This window comes from Peromyscus leucopus, chromosome 3, assembly GCF_004664715.2.
Source record: "Peromyscus leucopus breed LL Stock chromosome 3, UCI_PerLeu_2.1, whole genome shotgun sequence".
Classification (NCBI taxonomy): Eukaryota; Metazoa; Chordata; class Mammalia; order Rodentia; family Cricetidae; genus Peromyscus; species Peromyscus leucopus.
The window spans coordinates 157,873,572-157,896,823 of record NC_051065.1 but is presented as its reverse complement, the minus strand read 5'-3'; the positions used below and the strand labels follow the sequence as shown (position 1 = coordinate 157,896,823).

The following is a 23,252-nucleotide window of genomic DNA, read 5'->3' as shown; positions in this document are numbered from 1 at the left end:
AAACAGGTGCCGTCCCACCACCACTTGACTTCTAAAGAGTAAGTTGTCAGGTTAGGCCTTCTAGAAGAAGATGTTATGACAGAAGTAAATATACAAGAGACACTGGGCAAAGCACTTACGGAGGGGAGGGAGCAGGAGTCGGGAGGAAAGCCTCAGCCCATCTGGCCTGACACTATAAAGAGAGCCAGGGCAAGAGGCTGGGCGGGAAGAGCTTCAGTCTGCAGAGCTCTAGTGTCCTTTCAAGCTCTATCACTGTGGAGACAGCCCAAGAGGAGAGTGGCCTCAGCGTGCATGCCACCAGGCAGGCTCAGGCGGCCACAGCTAACTGCACCCCTTGCAGAAGCTCTCCCTTGAAGTTGAACTGCACGGCGGCGCTCGCCCACAGTTGACAAAAGACTCCATTCCCTGCTGATGTCCCAGCCCCAGTCCAGGCCACAGCAAGCACTTGGCAAATACTTGCTGACTCTGCCTCTTGTTCCTTTTGTGTAGAGGGGAATTGGGTATAGAAAATTGTCCTGACTTGTTCAATGGGACGCAGTTGGTAGGCAGCCTTGCTGAGATTTGCATCCAGGTTTTCTCACTCCAGATTTCATACTGTCCTCCAGCTTTCTCCACACTGAACATGCCAACATTACCTGTCTATTCAGGATTCCTGCCAACTTTTTTCCTCGCTCACTCGTTTGTCCATTCATTAAGCAGAATACCTGTGTAGTATCTTGACCCAGGTACTACTGCAGGGTAGTATGCAAATTTGGATGATGCAAAACAACCAGGGAAGGTCCCTCCCTTTGAGAAGTTTACCATCAAGGGCAAAGAGGCAGGTACATGACAAAGAGCAAGTGTGGCATGTGACTTTTGTAGCACTGCATTGCTCAGTATTAAGTCCCTGGTAAGAGAAGGGCCAAGGAGTATGGCAGAAGCCGTCATGGTTCCAGCTAGATTCTGTCACTACTCACCTTTCCCCACTTCAGCCATATAAAACTTCTGGAGGGAGTTTAACCTCTGAACAAGCAAGTCAGCCAGAGGGCACAGGGGCTGGAAATGCTAATGGGATGGCAGCTCTTTAAGGAGGGAATGGTAACCTGGTAACCATGGTTACATACAATCCAACTCAGGTATCCAAGAGATATGTCTGGTTCACAATCCCATCTCGTAGGGATGAACTTGTTTCGTAACCAAATGCAGGTTATGTTTAATAACTAGGCTGAGGGCTTAAGAGAGAGCTCAGCACTTAAGAGCACTTGCTGATCTTGAACAGAACCCAAGTACATTCCCAGCATTCACACCAGGCAGCTCCCAACCATCTATACTCCAGATCCAGGGGATCCAGTGCCCTCTTTTCCAGGCACAGCCCCACCCTAGTTCTTGCATTTGTGTGCAAACTCACTTGAAGGATGGCTGATCAACACTAACATGTAACACATGTGCCCTCTGGGTGGCAGAACCTCAGGAAGTTTTAAACCTGTGTGGGTTGTTTGCATGTCTTATTTTATGGCTGTTCTGCCTGTATGTCTGTGTACCACTTGCATGCCCAGTGCCCATGGAGGCCAGAAGAGGGTGTCAGATCCCCTGAAACTCATCAACCATGTCCACCCTTGTCCTATTCTTTCTATGTGTTTAAAACCAGGAATTTTAAGCCTCCATTGGCGGTTCCCTATGAACACTGATGTCGATCTTTGCATCCTTATACACCATCCTGTCCCATCCTGACTCAGGATGGCCATAAGATTACTCTGGCCAATGAAACATGACCGAATGTAAAGTAAACCCAGCCTGGATGAGCACTTATCCATGGTGGCCTGACCCCATGGAAGGCTTCCCTTGGAGGTCCACTTGGTGTGTGAGGAGCACAGGCTAGACAGTAGGGATCAGAAACCACAAGGGGATAGGGACTCAGCCAGCCTCCTGTCCTAACTGAGCAGCCTACAGGGAGCCCCAGGCTATACTCATAGTCAAACCAAAGAATTACAATAAACAAAATGCTATTGTATTACACTACTAATTTTTGAAGCAGTGCCTGTGTGATAGTGTGCTGGCTGGTCTTACGTCAACTTGACATACAAACTAGAGTTAGCTGAAAGGAGGAAAACTTAATTGAGAAAAATGCCTCCATAAGACCCAGCTGTAAGGCATTTTCTTAATTAGTTATTAATGAGGGAAGTCCCAGTTCATTGTGGGGGGTGCCATCTCTGGACTGGTGGTCCTGGATGCTATAAGAAAGCAGGCTGAAGCCTGGACTACCAAGTGAGTTCCAGGAAAAGGCGCAAAGCTACACAGAGAAACCCTGTCTCGAAAAACCAAAAAAAAAGAAAAAAAAAAAAGAAAGCAGGCTGAGCAAGCCAGTAAGCAGCTCCCCTCCATGGCCTCTGTATCAGTTCCTGCCTCCAGGTCCCTGCCCTGTTTGAGTTCCTGTCCTGACTTCCATTGATAATGAACAGTAAGTACTATGGAAGTGTAGGTCAAATAAACGCTTTCTTCACCAGCCTGCTTTTTGGTCATGGTGTTTTGTCACAGCAATAGAAACCCAACTAAGACAAATAATGAGTACTGAAACAGCCTCTGTATGATATATCCCATCACCTCACCCCTCCACATCCCATCACCTCACCCCTCCACATCCCATCACCTCACCCCTCCATATCCCATCACCTCACCCCTCCACATCCCATCACCTCACCCCTCCATATCCCATCACCTCACCCCTCCACATCCCATCACCTCACCCCTCCATATCCTATCACCTCACCCCTCCATATCCCATCACCTCACCCCTCCACATCCCATCACCTCACCCCTCCACATCCCATCACCTCACCCCTCCACATCCCATCACCTCACCCCTCCATATCCCATCACCTCACCCCTCCATATCCCATCACCTCACCCCTCCACATCCCATCACCTCACCCCTCCACATCCCATCACCTCACCCCTCCATATCCCATCACCTCACCCCTCCACATCCCATCACCTCACCCCTCCACATCCCATCACCTCACCATTCTTTTCTCCTTTGCTTCCTACACTTCTGATAACCTTGGAAATGGTGTCCCTTCTTGCTCTGTTTGGCTGTCATCCCTAGGAACCTTCTTAATGTTCTACAGAGAAGCCACCAAAGCTGGGCTCGCCGAGAAAATCCTGGAAACTAGAGCAATGGCATTCACCTACATTCAGGAGGAAGTGAGATAAAACTCCAGGGCACAGTTAACCTCGAATTTAATGGTTACCCATTCATGCAAACAATATTTTTCTGGACACTTGTTATAGTGTGATGTTTATTTTTAAAAGTAGGCAGAAAGTAAAATGCCCAATCTAGGGAGCATTCATTGTTTCACCTTCATCACCACCTCTCCCTTTTCCCACTCGGGGTCTCATTTTTTTTTTTTTTTTTTTTTTTTTTTTTTTTTTTTTTTTTTTTTGGTTTTTCGAGACAGGGTTTCTCTGTGTAGCTTTGCGCCTTTCCTGGATCTCGCTCTCTAGACCAGGCTGGCCTCGAACTCACAAAGATCCGCCTGGCTCTGCCTCCCGAGTGCTGGGATTAAAGGCGTGCGCCACCATCGCCCGGCTTTCGGGGTCTCATTTTTGCTGCTTCTTCTGATTAGTTAGTTTGTGTGGGGTTAGCACACTTCTAATTTTGTGGGTGAGTCTGGCCAGCATAAGGTGTCAGAGTGTAGGAGGCACGAGGTCCTTGTACTCACAAATAAGCACTAGGGAAACCAGGAATGTTAAATACACAGGGTTGTTCCTCAGTGGAGGAGATGTGTACCATTTTCCACCCAGAAAGCTGGGAATGGATGTAGTTGATAGCCTGGTGATCCGAGAATGGATGTAGTTGATAGCCTGGTGATCCGGGAATTGATGTAGTTGATAGCCTGGTGATCCGGGGAATGGATGTAGTTGATAGCCTGGTGATCCGGGGAATGGATGTAGTTGATAGCCTGGTGATCCGGGGAATGGATGTAGTTGATAGCCTGGTGATCCGGGGAATGGATGTAGTTGATAGCCTGGTGATCCAGGGAATGGATGTAGTTGATAGCCTGGTGATCCAGGAATGGATGTAGTTGATAGCCTGGTGATCTCTGTTCTCTGTAGTGCCAGGCCACACCTGAGTCCCCCAGACTGTTATCTGAGACTCTTCCTTCCCAGAACTTTATCTAGAGTATTCTCAGTCAATAGAACCCTTCCTTATGGGAGACGTCACATGGACTTTACAACAGCCTAAGTGACCTCTGTGCTACCTGTAGGGCCAGGCCACTCCTGACTCCCACAGACTCTTATGTTTATCTCAGTCATTCTCCCTGGACCCTCATTTTGAGCATTGTTTCTCAGTCAATAGAACCATCTTTATGGAAAAGGTCACATGTTCTTTGTAAAGAGTTTCGATGTAAATATGTCTTGAGCTTTGTTGTACAAACAAGATTGAGTTCATCATCATCAGGAAACTTTTTTCCCAAAAATGTACTGTGCTTAAATATGCCTAAAATAAACTGCCCAGTGTCAGACTATAGAAGTTTGAACCAATACCAGCTACTGAGTCCTGCTGAACCTGACTTCTGTCTTGTCTCAGATTGTTACTCTGCCAGCCCTGGTAGTCACAGAGACCCCAACATCAGAGTATCCCACCACTGGCTACAGTAATTGGCTTAGGGGCACAGACTTAAGTGTCCCTCAGAGGCCATGTGTTGAAGGCCTGGTTCCTAGCCTGTGATGTTATCAGGGGGTGATGGAACCCTTAGGAGGTAAATTGTAATGGGGGGACTAGGTCATTGGGAGCATATCTTTGAAGGAGATATTGGAACCCCAGCCCCTTTATCTCTCTCTCTTATTTGCCTCCTGGCTGCCACGAGGTAAACAGGTTCCCTCTACCATGTGCTTCAGCCATGATAGTTCCCCTCACTAAAGACCCAAGGCATTGTGGGTAAGCAACCAGAACTTAAAACCTCTGAAACCATGAACTAAAATAAATTTCCTCCTTTTATTATAAGTTGATTTTCCAAGGTATGCTGTCACAGAAATGAAAAGCTGATTACCACATATTCCAATTCCGTAAAGCCAATGGCACTTAATGAGATGTTTCCTAGTTTTCTGGGAAGGGACAGTCCTATAAAGCTAATCAAAGAGACAGCCCATCTTTGCTTGGGTGTGGTACGAGGTGGCAAGGTCTGAGGTTGTGACAACCAGTTAGTACCTCAATAGAAGAACCTCATCTGGGCTTGGTGGTTCTGGGCCTGCAATCCAAGCACTCAGCAGGAGGAGGCAGATCTCTGTGACAGGGTCTGGAGAATCATCAAGGCCAATCCAGGCTTTATAATGAGACCCTGTCTCTAAAACAAAAACAAAAATGAACAAACAAATAGTAACAAAAATTCAGAACAGACAACAGGGTGGATTTGGCTTTTCAGGACATAGTTTCATCTGCCCCTTCTGAAAGATTTCCTAAAGTGAATGATACTTAAGGATTTGAGAAAAGGAGTGGGAAGGGGCAGCCGTGGATTTCCATTATCTACTCTGCTATACACTGGGCATATGTTGTGTGTGTCAGCCCTCTGCTATCAGGAGTGAAGTAGAACTGCAATACTCTACTGTTGCTAGCATAATGGGCATGAGTTGCTGCTGCCCCTGTACACCAATGCATAGAGCATGGCTGCCCTTTGTTGTTGGAAGTTCAGCAAACCTTCTGACATTACATCTAACATGCATGGTCACCTGAGTCCCGAGGAGCATGAAATCTGCCTTTGCCAAGCCTCAGGCACTGGGGGAGAAACCGGGGGCTATCAGACCAGGCACAGGGCCAGGCCACCTCCTCAACACCGCCCAGGAAAGAGATAACTCGATGCTGATTTCTACAGCAATCCCATCAGGTCTGGCCTGAGATCTGGAAGCACCAGACTTGGAGGTGGGGGAACCATAGGCCTCCCACTGTAGGAAAAGGACAAGCTCTTCGCTTGAAGGGTCTACAATAAAATAAATCCCCATGTGGGTTCTATCTATCTCTTTCATTGCAGGGACACTTTGTGCCCTCCTTCTCTGAGGCCCCATGACCAGGGAATGTATTGGACTTGAACATATTTCTACCCTTTTGTTGTCACTTACTTTTTATACCTGGGTTAGACATTTGTCTCCCATGCTCCCTTGTGCTCTGACCATCATGTTGATCATTTGTATTTTCATTCATTCATTCATTAACAACTCTGAGATAAGATCTCATGTAACCCAGGCAGGCCTTAAACTAGTTACATAGCTGAAGATGGCTTTAAATTTCTCATCTTTCTGCCCCCACTCCTAGAGTGCTGGGATTACAGGTGTGCACATCCACTCCTACTTGTTTGGGCTTGGATCAAACCCAGAGCCTTGTGCATGCTAGACCATCACTCCATCAACTGAGTTACATCCCCAGCCTTAAGTTCCTTCAGGTTCCTTCAATGTGCCAAGTGGCGTGCCAGGCACAGCACTGACCAGCATAATACCGAAGTAAGCAAGCGAACAAAAATCCCTGCCATCAAGGAGTTACACTCCAGTGAGCAGAGGTATACGGTAAACAAAATGCATCAATTATAACCCACATTATAACACACATTCAAAGTGGGTAAGGGCAATAGGAGAACAGCAGGAAAGAGGGTAGGAACCATCAGGGAGACTATTTGCCAAACTTCACGGAGAAGGTAGTATTTTAAGTAAAGACTTAAAGTGGTTCTCAACCTTCCTAACGCTGTGACCCTTTAGTACAGTTCCTCATGCTGTGGTGATCCCCAACCATAAAATTATTTTGTTGTTGCTACTTCATAATTGTAATCTTGATACTATATGAATTGTAGTGTAAATATCTCATATGCAGGATATCTGATATGAGACCCCTGTGAAAGGGTCATTCAACCCCAAAGGGGTCTCAATCCACAGAAAAGAGATGACCTAGAGGTGAGTACACAAGCCCTTCAGGTGTCGGGTGGGAGGGTGGGGGTGGGGTCCCCAAGTGAATGTGATGGCAATTGCTAAGGCCCTGGAGTGGATACCCAGTATGGTGGAGAAACTGCAGGGAAGCCAGTGTGGAAGCAGAATGCAACTGGGGTGGGGTCATGTTTGGGGTGTTGAATGGGTTGCAGAACACCCAAGCCTTATAGCTGGTGAGTAATGGAGGCTCTTCAGTGGAGGAGGAGATTTGTATCTTAGTCTGCTTTAAGCTGTTGAAACAATGCTACAGACTGAGTAATTAATAAACAATAGAAGCTCACTTGCCTTGTGGTTCTAGGCTGGAAAGTCCAAGCAAGATGAAGAAGGGCTGTATCCCATGAGAGCTGCTGGGGTCATAACTCAGCAGAAGACATTGCATGGCAATACAGGGAGAAAGGGAGGGCCCAGGAAGCTGAATACACTCCTACAGTCAGGGAGATCCACTCTAAAGGGCAGAGCGATTATTACCTAATCATTTCTTAAAGGTCCCACCTCTTAATCTCAAAATGACAATTGTCTTTTTTTTTAAAGATTTAACTTTATTTTATGGGTATGGGTGTTTTGCCTGCATATAGGATTGTGTATCATGTGTGTGTAGTGTCCATGGAGATCAGAAGAGGTCCTGGATGCCCAGGAACTAGAATTATGGATAGTTGTGAGCCACCATGCAGGGGCTAGGAACTGAACCTGGGTCCTCTAGAAGATCAGCCAGTGCTCTTAACCACTGAGCCATGTTCCCAGCCCCAGACAATTACATTTCAACATGAGTTTGGGATGGGTTATTTCAATCATAACAACACATGGTATTTTTGTTATTGTTATATTAAAAGATCATACGAGTAATAATGTTCCAAAATTTCTCTGAGAAATGTATAATTAGCTGGACTGAAGTTTTGACACCCAGGTATCTAGCCAAGTGTCCAGGCTTTCCTTTGTTCATTCGACAAACTCTACGGAGCCAGACACCCGGGCAGGGTACCAAACTGTGAACACCATGGTGTGAGTCTCCGCTGTCCAAAAATGAACTGAGGAGCAGGGAAGATGGATCGCCGCAGCTTATCTGATAAAAAAGTGGGGGTGTGCTCCTACCTTGTACTTTCTACTAATAAATGAACAGGGTATTTCCTGAGGTGACTATGGCTGAACTTCAGTCATAAAAGTCAAGCATTGGATGCATCTCTTCAGAATGCTTTGCTTCTGGGGGAAATATTGGGTTCTTTTTTAAAGAAACTAAAAGAGAAATCCCATTATCAATAATTTGTAATACTAAAAAAAATGAAGTAACTTTTATTAAAAGGTCAAACTCCAGTAAATCCATCTTTCCTTAATAAAAATATCCTGTGTTTAAAGTCTATCTATTGCTATGCAGATACTTGCAACTTAGAAAACATTGAGAGACTATTTTGGAAAGTCTTCTTTTTAATATTTTTGCCTTGATTGATTGATCAGTGCATGTGAGGTCAGAGGACAACTTGTAGGAATAGGTTCTCTCCTTCCACCATGTGGGGTCCAGGGATCACACTCAGGCAGTCAAGCTCAGTAGCTCCTTTTCCCACAGGGCCGTCAGTGGTCCTTCTCTAGGTTTTACCAACATATATCAGCTATACATACCAATGGGCTTCATTATGACATAATGTGTTTTGATCATTCACCCACCACCCTCTCTTGTCCCCTTTCCACTCCTGTTGATCCCTTCCTCTTCCCAACTAGTCCCTGTAGCCCAAAGCTTACAGTCCCCCTTCTACTTCCATGCTGGGGGGGGGCGGGGAGGGCAGAACCCCAGTGTATTTAATTAATCAGGGTTGCTTCCAGCAGTATGGATGAGGAATTATTTATAGGAGCATGGACATTTTACCAGTGGTTACACCCCTGAAGAATGTGCCTCTGCTTCCCACCCCCCATCATGAACTGCCTGTAGATGCTCAAGGGAGCCCTCTCCTCTCCGTGAGGGGCTGTTGTAGGCCCAATCTTGTACAAGTCTTGTGTAAATAATCCCAGCTGAACAGTGAGAAATTGTTAAGTCTCTATGTTTTGTCATTTAATAACAAAAAAAAATTTAGAGAAAGGAAAACAGAAATGAATTGTGTCTATTATCAAAAAGCCACCTCAACAGATTCCAAAGGCCAAATTCCTCTGGTAACACAGTTCTGCTCTGTCACATATATCATGAAAGTGGGTCACTGACTACAGCCAAAAGCTTTTTCTTTTTAAAGTATTTCTTTTCTTTTTTCTAATGTGTGGTAGTCTTTACCATAGTTTTAGAAGTTGGATGTTTAACTCAAGCCAATACTCTTGTTTGTGGGAAGGAATGCATCAGATACGTTTGTTTCAAAGCCTGCCTTCCAAGCAATTTCCACACTTAGTAAAGCACGTTTGACTCCATCTTTGTTCTGCCTCTCCACTACTCCCCACTAAGCATCTTAAGGCAGGAGAGGAGGCTGCAGAGAGGTTGTTTTGGTTTGGTTTTTTAAAGCCTGAGAAACTGGGGCTTCCCTGTCTCAGAGCACAAAGGTCTATTCTTTGAGGCAAGGGGCCAGGGAGGCGGAGTAATTCAATTTTGTAGGCCACCATGTACTTCCTTCTCCCTTTCTCCTGCCAAATCAAGGCTCATACCAATCCCAGTGGACCTTAAGGGGCAGCCCTCTATGAAAAAGTGAAAGCAGTCGAGGAAAAAGAAAAGGGGCCAGCCAGAAGCAGCGTCCTTCAGAGAGCCTGGGGAACGCTCATTATAATTGAATGAAGCCCATGAAAGGGGCCTTTTCTGAGCAGCCTTGGTGGGGCCACTGCTCAGCCCCATTGTAAATTCCATCTGTGTGCTATCACTTCCTGACCCAGAAACAGGGAGAGGTTTTTGGCCACACATTTCCCTAGGAGATGTGCCAGACCACACGAGGCTCACAAGCTCCCAGAGATTTCGTATATAAAGCTTTAAGATCAAGTTGGCCTGCAGTGAATTCCTTTTCTGAATTTATTTACTAAAGGGTCTTTTTCTCATCTCCCCACTTTCCTTTCCGAAACTGAAGCCTAAGTGAAGCAGAACGCAGTTGGAATTGTTATGAAGGAGATTCTGGGGGAAAACAGAAGCTTATAATGTGCAGAAGGCCCAAGCTGAAGCCAGTCAAACAGCTAATGGGAACTTGACTGTGTTAGAGTCTGAGAGAATGGGGTGTAAATAAAACAGCAAAATGGTGTGAAATGATGGTTTGTTCTCACACTCTACTGTGTTTGGGGGCAATCCATAGACTTTGATTCGGTAATTCTGAGATGGAGCCTGAGAATGTGCATTTCTGTCTCCCTGTACTACATCATGAGGGCCTCTGATGCAAAAAAGGGTTAGTTATCCCAGGCCTTGGACATCAAGACATGAGATAATCAAAGGCTCAACAACATCTTCCTCAGAGTCAGTAAATGCACTGTGGTACCCAGCAACAGACACAGGCTAAGTGCTTTATACAGGCACTGGTTATGATTCTCCTTCTCACACAGGTTTGATGTAATCATTTTTGACTATAAAATAAAACAGTTGTGCAAATCCATTTTTAGCCTGTATCCAAACAGGATAGCAAACATGTCATCTAGGTGAAAAATGACAAGTTCTGGTACTTATGGAAAACCATGGAGCTGGAAGGAGTACATTCTGATCCCTACTGAGCTCTGCCCATTGCAATAGTCAGTTGAAATTATAATCACTTTATCTGGCTCATAGGCAGGTATCATCAGCTTCACTAATCACCACTGAAACATGCCTCACCTCCAAGACTGCCAGACCCCTTCCAGACCAGCACCCATTCTAGGGTGTGGGAACACGGCCCAGGAATGGAGCCATGAGTGAATTCTGAGTGACTGTGAGAAAACTCCAAGAAAACAAGAGTCTTGTGACCTCAGTTTCTTCAAAAAAATGGAATTGTTCTTGGAATGCATCTTGTTCCTCCCAGGTATAGCGGATAGGAGTGAGTCTACTTCAGATTATTCATCACAACTGGCTATTGTTGTCTGTTTATATGCGTCTATGGAAAAACATGGTTTTGTCACATATGACTTGTCCTTGTGACTGGACACTTTACTCATGTGACTCCTCAACCCTCAGAGTATAAACTGGCCGCTGCTCTGGATAAAGCTGCCTATTGCATGGACTTCAGTCCGCCTCACTTGTCAGCTCCATTCTCCCAGGTCCCACCACCTCTAGAGAGGCACTTCTCTAGAGAGGCACAAAGACTAGGCACTTCAGGAATCCCAGATCTGTTAGCCTAGTCCTTTGTGGTCCAAGAACTCTGACCAGAAAACAAAGCACGGGTTCTCTATTCTCTGTGACTTCCTATGTTGTACTTACCATTTCACCTTCTCCATGTCTCCTCCTCCCCATCTGTACCCATTTCCTGCCCCAAACGATGGAGTCTTTGCTGGTCTGAAAGAGAATCTCTTGTTTGGTTTTCTTTTGGTTTGGGTTTTATTTTTTTAGTTTCTTTGAGACAAGGTTTCTCTGTGTAGCCCTGGATGTCCTGGAACTCAAAAACTCCACCTGCCTCTGCCTCCCAAGTGCTAGAATTAAAGGTGTGTGCTGCCACTACCACCCTGCTTCCTCTCCCTCCCCCACTCCCTCTGTCTCTGTCTCCCTCCCCTCCCTTGTTCTGATCATATTGTACATGTCCATACCTTTATTACATGGTTATTTTTGTTTGTTTTGTGTGTGTGTGTGTGTGTGTGTGTGTGTGTGTGTGTGTGTGTTACACAGTTGTGCCATAGTGTGTGTAGAGGTCAGAGTATAACCTTTAGGAGTCAATGCTTTCCTTCTATCTTACAGGTCTTGGGGAGCAGACTTAGACTGTCAGGCTTGGCAGCCCGCACCCTTACCCACCGAGCCATCTGACCACCCAGTTTGTTTGGGACAGGTTCTCACACTGTAACTCAGGCCGACTTCAAACCCCCAACAATCCTCCCACCTCATTCGGCCTCCAGTGCCAGAATAACAGTCGTGGGTTACCATACTAGCTTCCATATCCATTCACATCTTGATGTTCCTCTGAAGGCTTCAAGTTTTTGAAAACCAAAGCTGGGAAAAAACAATCCATGCTTTATTTTGTTTCTTTTCTGATTTTTTTCCCCTGAGTCAATAGCACAGAATGGTCTGCCTGTTCAAATGAAGAGAACAGCATAACAGAAGGATGCTTGAAAGTGGGCAAAATAAATTTATTAAAGGCACACAAATTATCATTTGGGAATCACTATTGCCAATTTGGCAAGTGGGCATGGTAGTAATTCTGCAGGCTCTGCCCTGCCTTCTGTACCAGGATAAGAAGAAACACAGACAAGAAGTGTACCAGGCTTTTTCTTTTGGGCCACCAACCAGCTCCCAAATCATGACATGGAGACTTCTTATTAATTATAAATGCCGGCCTAGCTTAGGTGCATTTCTGGCTAGCTCTTTTAACTTAAATTAACCTGCTTCCTTTATCTACCTTTTGCCTTGGGGCTTTTTACTTTTCCATCCTTCTGTATATCTTACTTTCCTGCCCCTTGTGGCTGGCTGGCAGCTGCCTGGTTTCTGACCCCAGGCATGTTGCTCTCTTCCTCCCTTATTCTCTTCTCCTTCCTCTCTCATTCTCCTCTCCTGAACCTAGATTTCTCTTGTTTATTCTCCTGCCTAGCTATTGGCCATTCAAATTTTTACTAGAACAATCAGGTGCCTTAGGCAGCCAAGGTGAAACAAGTGCAACACATCTTTACATAATTAAGCACACATCCTAGGCCGGGTGGTGGTGGCACATGCCTTTAATCCCAGTACTCGGGAGGCAGAGCCAGATGGATCTCTGTGAGTTCGAGGCCAGCCTGGGCTACAAAGTGAGTTCCAGGAAAGGCGCAAAGCTACACAGAGAAACCCTGTCTCAAAAAAATAAAAAAGAAAGAAAGAAAGAAAGAAAGAAAGAAAGAAAGAAAGAAAGAAAGAAAGAAAGAAAGAAAGAAAGAGACCACACATCCTTACATCATTAAGCAAATACAGCATAAACAACTTTACACCATTAAGGTAAGGTGACACATCTGCCTAGTTAAAATATTTTCCACAACAAAGAAGTGATGGGTATTACTGGTTTCTTCCTTTCAATTTTATATCTAACTACAAATATTTATCACTCCCGCTCTTCCAACTCCTCTCCCTACACACTCATTAATGTGTGCCTATGTGCAGGAAAGGCTAGACTACAAATAGATTTTACCAAAAGATTAACAGTAGCTAAATCTAGAAGGTAAGATATTGAGTAATTTGAATTTTTTCTTGGTTTTCTTTTCTATATTTTACAGTTTTCTAAAAGGAATGTGGTTTGCTTATAAAATAAACATACATACTTCGGGAAGTATTTTGTTTTCTGTGTATAGGCATTTTGTCTCAAGTGTGTCTATGCACCACATTTGTGTCGTGTTGGAAGAGGGCAGAAGAACGCTTTGGACCCCTAGAACTTGAGTTGCTGATGGTTGTGAGCCTCCATTTGAGAGCTGGGAGTCAAATTCAGGTCCCCTGGGAGAGCGGCCAGTGCTCTTAACCACTGAGCCATCTCCCCATCCTCACGTAGTGAAGAATTTTAAATAAAGATGTAAGCTAAGGATGTAACTCAGTGAGTGGCATAGTACATGATTATCATACATGAGGCCCTGGGTTCAATCACCAGTATCTCAAAAAATAAAATAAGAAACATAATAAGGAAAATTGGACTTGGTGTGGTGAGTCATGCTTATAATCTCAGATACAGAGAGACTGAGGCAGGTGGATTCCTATGACTTCAAGACCAGCATGGGTTACAGAGTAAATTCTAAGCTAGCCTGAGCTACATAGTAAGAAAATTCATTATTCATCTGAATGCCTACTGTGTATCAGATACTGTGCAAAGCATTTTCCATATATGATGGGTTTAATTTAAATTCACAATGTGTCTGAGAAATGCTATTGCTGAGCCATTTTAAAGATGAAGAAATGAGGCTTGAAGCCATACAGACTGACTAAGGAACACAACTGTACAGATGTGCACAAATATGCCTGGCTACCATCATATGGCAACTGCCGCATCCACTCTAAGGGCAACTGACAGAGGAGGCAGCTATTTAAAACTCAAAACTCAGGATGGTCACCTTCCCCAGACCCACTACTGGCATAATAATAATTCTCTTTTAGGTACCTAGCTATGTGGGAGATAAAACAAACTGTCAAAATGCTCCTCTTTTTTTTTTTTACAATTTTATTTATTTTTATTTTATGCATATCAATGTTTACCTAAATATATGTGTGTGTACCATGTATGCGTCTGGTGTCCACAGAGGCCAGAAGATGGAGTCAGGTCCCTTGGAACTGGAGTTTAAGGTGGATGGTTTAAGCTCCAGCTCCCAAGCTCCATCTTTCAAGAAGTAGATTCCCCATTCTTCAAATCTGAGTTGGCCTTGAGAGTTGCTTTGCTGGACAGATTATGAGAGAGGTGACACTATGTAAGCACCAGGGGACTTGCAGATTCTACCTTCACAGGTAGAATTCTATCTTGGAAACCCAAGACCACCATCCTGTGACAAAGCCCCAAATGAAAGACCTCACAGAGGCAGAAGCTCAGCTATGCTTTGTATCCCAAATGAACTCAGCACCTTTGCCAACTTTCCAAGTGAACGCAGCCATGAGTCCAGGCAAAACCAGCAGAAAAATCTACCCAGAGAACCCACAAAATAATGGAAAGTACTATCAAGCATCACCTGATGATGTCTCAGTTAGCAACAGACAGCATATGATGGTGATCTCACAAGATTGCATTATCTAGAGAAATAGTAGTGTGTGTAGGTATACTACTGGATGATGTCACACAATGAAACAGCTTCTCAGACTACATCTGCATCATTAAGTGACAAGTGATTGTTGACTGAGGCCAGTTAATGGGGAAGGGATTTATTATGCCGCATTACCTAACTGATACAACTTGGATTTATGAGTGAGCAAGCTGACAAATTCTAAATGCCTGTGGTTGCCATTAAAGTTATATGGCATGGTACAAGACCTTGCAGTGTGCCTTGTGCACAAATCTAGACCAAATTCCATGCTCAAAGAATGAACATAGTCTCACATTCCCTTCCCAATACTCTTCTCTAAACAGAGCAATCTGCAACTAAACAGATTCTGGTGAAAAAGAGGAGATTATGAGAAACAAAAATTGTGTCAAAAGAGCTCTTTCTGCTTGGAAGCAAACTGTTTGTATAGAAAAGCCCCTGATAAGACCATTTCTTTTTCCTTTGTCTTTACAGCACATTGAGCTCCTGCCCCTCAAGATTTACTGGTTTGTGAGATGTATTAAGTATAGCAGACCAAGTTTCAATTACAGCAGAAGGCAGGGGTCATTTACCTACAATTAAATGTCTCTTCAATAACACACTCTCAAGCAAGAGGAACTTGCTGCAAGAGGCATGTGACAGATTGCTACTGGAGCTGTCATTCTTATCCCATATGAATGGCTCTAGACCCCAGGAAATCCTGTTCTCCCCAAACACAATTCAGAACCCACCACTCATTCCAGAAGATCCTTCTTCCACATAGGTAGTTCCCTCTCAAAATCAAAAATCACAGCAGTAGGAAAAAACACTCTTGCTTACTAGGGAGTGATATCTATGGTCAGTTTATAAAACACCAGCACGTGCTGATGTCAATCATGATAGCCTTAAAAATAAAATCATCATTAGCTTAAAAAAAAACTTTCCTGTTTTTATAAAAGAGGAACACAAACAATAATAAAGCTACCAATAAAGTGCTGTGGCAGTGGCTTAGGATGGGATGATAAATCCTCAGGCTGTCACTGGGCTCCTCAACCCAACAGCCACTTGGCCTTTCCTTCTAGTCCCTTCTTGCTTTGCTGGCTTCAATCACTTGACCCCCTGGTTGGCCCTCTTCTTGACTTTCAGTCCCCTACTTTCTGCCTGCCACGCCAAGACCAAAGCTGTTCCCCACAGGACGCACTGCATTTCTCTTGTGATGGCACAGAGGAAGAGCTCTCAGGCAGGGTTGCATTATGCCGCCATTTCTCACATCTATCTTTTCTCAAAGATTTCTGTCTCTCTGTCTCTCTGCCTCTCTTTCCCACCCTGTCCCTGAATATGTTTTGATTAAAGAATGTTTTGATTAAATTCTGTCACCAGTCAGAGGAGTACAGTAAATTTGAATCCTAGATAACTACTAGGGTTCTGTTTCTGGTTTTTTAGGGATGTCGATGGTACCCAGAGCATTCTGCACACAGGGCAAGCACCCTGCCACTGAGCACACCCCACTCACAGACAACCTTTGAATTTATTTATTATGTATTGTTAGTTGGGGGAAGGGACACATCTATGGAGGTCAAAGGACAACTTTGTAAAGTCAGCTCTCTCCTTACACCTTTACATGGGTTCTGGGAATCATGGAATTCAGGTCGCCGAGCTTGCACAGCAAGCATCTTTTCTGCTGAGCCATTTTGTCAATCCATACACAACTTCCAAATGATGTTTTCAAACATGTCCCCAGAAAGTAGTCATATATCTTCTCAGATACTAAAGTAGAATTCAATTTAAATCAACAATTACGGAATGTTTACCACCTGCCAGACCTTAACATAAGATTGGGACTCTGTCATTAGGAGAAAATGCAGCAGAAGTAACAAGGAAAAGCAAAGCCCCACCAGCTGCTTGCTAGCTGGAGCTGTGGTCCATAGTAGAACCCTTGCATAGTACACAGGGTCCTGGATTCCAACCCCAGCACCACAAAAACAACAGTCAGCTGTTGGATGGAAAACGGCAGTCACCATCTCAGCATCTCCAAACACAAAGAAATTCTCAGGTACCCATTTAAATGTGAAGATAACAAGATGGATGATAACACTGGCTTCTCAGCCTTATCACTGTAGGGATCAACCAGAAGGTGTCTGTTGTTTGGATTTTGCAATGTCCAGGGAGTCTATAATTACTGCAAAATAAAAGAGTTAAAAGAAAAACTTCAATGTAATTGAATGTACCTTGCAACTATATCATTCAATTTCAGTTCTATTCAATCAGCATTTACTCAACCAGATCCTAGACTGAAGACTGGAAAGAAAAAGGTAACTCATGAACCTTGAAATAAAGCAGCCAAGGAATGGAGAGACACTGAGGAGATGGAAAATGGTGTGCGGTGTGTGCTAGGACAAAGCTACAGACGACATATCAGATGGTATATCAGAGATTACATAACCCAGGCCAGGGAAGGAGAGCAACATCTTGGGATGCTCTGGAAAGAGGATAATAACAGAGTAGCACTGGTTCATTAAGGCCTATGTGCTAGATGTCAGAAGTCAGGCATATGACAAGCAATACTCTCAAAAAGAAACACTGGATAGGGTTCCCCTTCTTAAGTTTTTTTGTTTTATACGTGTGTGTGTGTGTGTGTGTGTGTGTGTGTGTGTGTATACACATATATACATATACATGTACAAACATATATATACATATGTGTATAATGTATATGTATATATATATATATATATATATATATATATAGTGAGTGTGTGTGTGTGCAAGCCCATGCCACTGCATGTATGTGGAGGTCAGAAGGCAAGCCATGGGAGTCAGTTCCACATTGTGGGTCCCAGAGATCAAACTCAGGTCTTCCAGTTCATCAGCAAAGACCTTTACCTACAGCCACCCTATTTCTTTTCAATTTTATTTATTTATTACATGGGAGCATGATGTGTATATGTGGGCCCATGTGTGGAGGTCAGAGATCAACTCTGTGGAGTCGGTTAGTGGGAACAAACTCAGGTTGCCAGGCTTCTGCAGCAAATGACTTTACCTGCTGAGCCATCTCCCTGCTCAAGGGCTCCCCTTCTTGAAAACATCCCACTCATTGATTTGCAGAGCTGGATTTTATGGCCACCAGGTCTCATGGCCCAGGAAGATTAACAGTTGGCTGCCCAGATGGAAGGGAGGAAGCCCCAGACTAAGTGAGGAGTGATGGTACTTGTCCTACTCTGTTACTGTGTGGCTCTAGAGTGTCCTTTGGCTTTCTGATGGCTCAGACTCTTCATCTGCACCACGGTAATGTAATTCTACTGGACCTGACAAGGTCATTGGGATAATGGGTACAGAAAATGCTTTGAGGGGCTAGACAGAAAGCATAGTGGTTAAGATCACTTATTGCTCTTGCAGAGGACCCAGGTTCAATTTTCAGGACCCACGTGGTGTTTCATATCCATTCATCACTCCAGTCCCAAGGGATCTGATGCCCTCTTATGACCTCTGTAGGCACCAAGCATGCACGTGGTACACAAACATACATGCAGGCCACACACTCACATGCAAAATAAAAAGAATATATCTGAGTTTGTAAAAAAGAAAAGAAGGTCATGTGTGGTGGCACAGGCCTTTAATCCCAGCACTTGGGAGCAAACCTTTAATCTCAGCATTTGGGAGGCAGAGGCAGGATCTCTGTGAGTCTGAGGCCAGCCTAGTCTATAGAGTGAGGTTCAGGATAGCCAGGACTGTTCTCAAAAAATAAAAAATGAAAAAATAAATAAAAAGAATAAATAAAGAAAAGAAAAGGCTATAATGCCTTCCATTCAGTGTCCACCAAGGTAAGGACAGACTGGTGATTGCCACCTGCTTACTGGGAGGGCTGGACTTCACCATCAAAATCAGAGCAGCTGTGACAGCCAGCAAGTGTCCCTCAACCCAGATTCCAGGCACTCCTTTCCCTAGGAACCACACTTGCCTGCTCCTCCCCCATCCTGCATGTGGTCTCCTGAGGAGTGAGACTATATACGAAGTACAAAGTTAACTGAAAGGGTACTTGTCTGCACAGCTTCTGGGGCCTCATTATCCATGCTGGGACAGGACATTCCACTGAAGAAGCTATTTTGGGGTCACCTACACTCCTGAAAGAAGCTATTTCGGGCCAGGCGGCAGTGGCACACACCTTTAATCCCAGCACTCAGGAGGCAGAACCAGGCAGATCTCTGTGAGTTCGAGGCCAGCCTGGTCTACAGAGCGAGATCCAGAACAGACACCAAAACTACACAGAGAAATCCTGTCTTGAAAAGAGAGAGAGAGAGAGAGAGAGAGAGAGAGAGAGAGAGAGAGAGAGAGAGAGAAGAAAAGAAAGAAAAAGCAGCAGCAGTTATTTTGGGGTTTCCCACGTCCCCATAAACCCAATACACTCAGTGAAAACAGCAGTGATGGCTGAGGGTCAGAATTCTTATGGCCATGAGTTTAACTGTTTTAGCACTCCTCTCTCATCTGAAAGTCTGAACCTCATAAAAACACCTTTTCACGTCATTTACGGGAGAAAATTCTTTAAGAGAAATAATCAAATCAGCTCTAATATTTTTACTTAATTTTTAAACTGTGTTTGATGATTAAGTATAACTGAAGTTTTCCTGGTCCTGCCTGGCCCATGGTCAGGACAAATCTCTCTCACCTGCCAGTCCCGCAGCCGCTCAGACCCAACCACGTAAACACATAGGGACCTTTATTACTTATAAACTGTATGGCCATGATAGGCTTCTTATTATCTAGTTCTTCTATCTTAAATCAACCCATTTCTAGTCATCTATAAGTTGCCACATGGCTCGTGGCTTACCGGTATCTTAACATCTGCTTCTCATCCTGGCAGCTGGCAGTGTCTCCTGACTCAGCCTTCCTGTTCCCAGAATTCTCTTCTCTCCTTGTCCCGCCTATACTTCCTGCCTGGCTACTGGCCAATCAGTATTTTATTTATTAACCAATCAGAGCAACACATTTAACATACAGAACATCCCACAGCAATTAAGCCTTGTTATAAACCTCATCCTTCAAACAGCTAGAGAAATGGCCCAGTGGTTAAGAGAGGACCTGACTACACAGAGAAATCCTGTCTCGGAAAAAAAAAAGAGAGAAAGAGGACCTGAGTTCAGTTCCCAGTATCCACACCTGGCAGTTCAAAACTCCAGCTGTAGGGGATCTGACAACCTCTTCTGGACTCTGTGGGCACCAGCACCTACAGGCAGAGACCCATACATAGACACAAACTTATACATATAATTCTAAAATAATAAAACTAAGTCACTTTTTTTTTTTTTTTTTTTTTTTTTTTTTCCGAGACAGGGTTTCTCTGTGTAGCTTTGCGCCTTTCCTGGGACTCACTTGGTAGCCCAGGCTGGCCTCGAACTCACAGAGATCCGCCTGGCTCTGCCTCCCGAGTGCTGGGATTAAAGGCGTGCGCCACCACCGCCCGGCAAGTCACTTTTAAATTACATCTTTTAAATAATGTAACTTAGAAAACCACCAAAGCATACAAATAGGATCACTGTAAAACATAGCTCACACCTATTTCTTGTAGGTGTGCATTGTCCTTAAGTGTCTCTCTCACTCTCTTTAAACCTGAAGCATGTATTTATTATTTCCATCTAATAAACTTGCTCACTTAACTTCAGGCTGACTCATCCTGGAATTCGTTTCCACAACATAGTCAAGAATGTGTCTTTGTTTATTGGAGCAATTCCTCTGCCTTTTGGTAGCTATGTCCCCTCATTACCGATGACTTGACCTTAGCCCGCCAAGGTTGCCAGAGCCCAGGCTTTTGCCATATAAACTGTAGTTACATGAGGATTCTGCTAGTTATATCAGCTAGCTATTGCTGCATAACAAAGGGCCCTACAACTTAATAGCTGATATCAAAATAGTATGTTACTTTTCACTATTTTACTAGTTTATTAGATAGTTTTCTGTATTACAGTTAATACACCACCTTCATTTGGAAGGTTCACTGGGACATAGGCCCTTTTTTTTTTTTTAGGTGTTTTTAATTTTTATTTAATCATTTATTTATATTGAGACCCTATAGGCCAGGGTAGCCTCCAGTTTGCTTTGTAGCCATGGATGACTTTGAACTCCTGGACTTCCTACCTCTACCTCACACGTGCTGGTATTAAAAGAGTGTACCACTACATCCGTTTTATGCAGGGCTAGGGATAAAAGCTAGGGTTTTTAGCATGCTAGGCAGGCACTCTGCCAACTAAGTTACATCCTCAGAGCTATGTAGAAATCTCTGATCTTAAAATATTAACTAATTTTCAATAGAAAACATTGTGTGGAACTGGCAAGACAGCTTTGAGGGTAAAGGCAGCTACCACCAAGCCTGACAACCTGAATTCAATCCCCTGCATTCATGATCACATTCAATTAAAAAAAAAAGTTTGTTTGTTTTTTGAGACAGGGTCTCTCTGTGTAGCCCTGGCTGTCCTGGAACTCACTCTGTAGAGCAGTCTGGCCTTGAACTCACAGAGAGTGAATTTTAAAGAAAACATTGTGTAGTCGGGCAGTGGTAGTGCATGCCTTTAATCCCAGCACCCCAGCATTCGGAAGGTAGAGGCAGGCAGATCTCTGTGAGCTCAAGGCGAGCACAGGCTCCAAAGCTACAAACCCTGTTTTGAAAAAAAAGAAAGGAAGAAAGAAAGAGAGAGAGAGAGAGAGAGAGAGAGAGAGAGAGAGAGAGAGGAAGGAAGGAAGGAAGGAAGGAAGGAAGGAAGGAAGGAAGGAAGGAAGGAAGAAAGAAAGAAAGAAAGAAAGAAAGAAAGAAAGAAAGAAAGAAAGAAAGAAAGAAAGAAAGAAAGAAAGAAGGAAGGAAAAAAAGGAAAGAAAACATTGTGTGACACCACAAAAACACATCAGGGCCCTAAATTTGGAACTTGGGCCACCAACTGATAGCCACTTATGCAAAGCAATGCTTTCTGCTAATCCTTCAATGTGCATTCTGCCAGGTTTTCCTCAGTCCAAGGAGTTCGAATCAGGGACCTGGGTTCTGCTCCTCAGTCCTGATCCTCCTGGACAGAGCTTCTCAAGATGAGACCCCAAGACCCCAAGCATCAGCAGCACCTGAGAACTTGTTAGAAATGCAAATTCTTTGGCCCCACCCCAAATCTACTGATGCAGATGACAGGACCAAGCATCAGGACAACCTGGATTGGTTCTAAACTATTTTATGCACTGGAAACTCCTGGAGACCTTAACAGACTACCAATGCCAGAGCCCCGAACCACAGAAATTCTAATTTACATACCCTGGGTGCAGCTCTCCCTTCAAGAACTTAAGTGCTCTGCAAAAGACTCTAAGCTGCAGCCATGGGACTTCACTTGGACCTTGAAACATGGGGAGGGAGGCAAAGAGAGCTAGGGATATCTCGGAGGGGAAAGTACTGGGCAATTGGAAGGCTAGGCCATACCCCTACCCACACTCCATCCCAGGCCCACACCCACACACCCAAAGCTGTGGCTCTAACTCAAGGCCTCCCACATGCTAGTCAAGTGCTCTACTCCTGAGCTACATCAGCCAGAGACTCACTCTTGTAACAGCTGTTTTCCAGTTGCCTTCCATAGAGCACGATGGGAGTTACATCCTGATAAATAAACCCATCTTAATGTCAAACAGTTACAAGCCTAATTCTCATAATTCAGAGACTGTCCATGTGTATAAATACATATGTAGTAGGAGTTAGCTTGCATGGTCACAGAGGCTCAAGATCTGCATGGTGGAGGCCAGGGAGATGGCCCAGCAGGTGTTTGCCATGCATGATGACCTGAGAACAATCTCTGGAATCCACGTACAGGTAGGAGGAGAGAACCTACTCCACAAAGTTGTCTTCAAGCCTCCACACGCATGCTGCAGCACACACACCTGCACAAAACACAGGCAATCGTAATAAACAGTCAAAGATCTGTAAGATGAGTTGGTGGCCCAGGAGGAACGGGTGTACAAAGAGAAAAAAAACGGATCCCTGTCCAAAGGTAGCCAGGCAGGTGAAGTTGCCTGTTAGTCTTCTTTGTTCAATTTAGGTAGAAGGATATACTTTACTAAGTCTACCAATTTAAATGCTAATATTATCTAGAAACACACTCACAGATACACCCCAAATAATGATGGACCAAATACTTAAGCATTCCATAGCCCAGTCAATTTGACACAGAAAATTAATCATCACAGGGAATATGGACTCGAATTTGTGGACCAGTATTTCCCAAATGCTTTTCTTGAGGATCTAGGCCAATGAAATTCTCCACCAAAAAGGCCTCTGTGAAAACACAAATCCTGGGGAACGCTGTGTAATGAGGCATATTAACATATCAAAGCTATGAATCACCCCACAGGAAAGAAGTGACTCATAGCTTTCTCAACATTAGTGTTTGATCCCAGAACCTGTTTTTTACTTAACACCTATTCTTTTCCCACGGAACTAAGGTGTTGCGTAGCACATATTGGGAAATGCTATGCCAAACCATGAGAAGATAATACAGATTTGGAACGTGGGATGG

At 44.2% G+C, this 23,252-nt stretch overlaps 1 long non-coding RNA gene across 3 annotated transcripts in view; it reads right to left on the bottom strand.

Annotated features, from left to right (window-relative positions):
• Positions 1 to 16,352: 16,352 nt before the first annotated feature.
• The window catches only part of LOC114689592, a 28,077-nt gene continuing 21,177 nt past the window's right edge, over positions 16,353 to 23,252 (bottom strand). For all 3 annotated transcript variants that reach the window (XR_005091200.1, XR_005091198.1, XR_003733941.2), the window contains one exon: positions 16,353 to 16,900. This is a non-coding gene — a long non-coding RNA (uncharacterized LOC114689592). The remainder of the gene's footprint in view (positions 16,901 to 23,252) is intronic.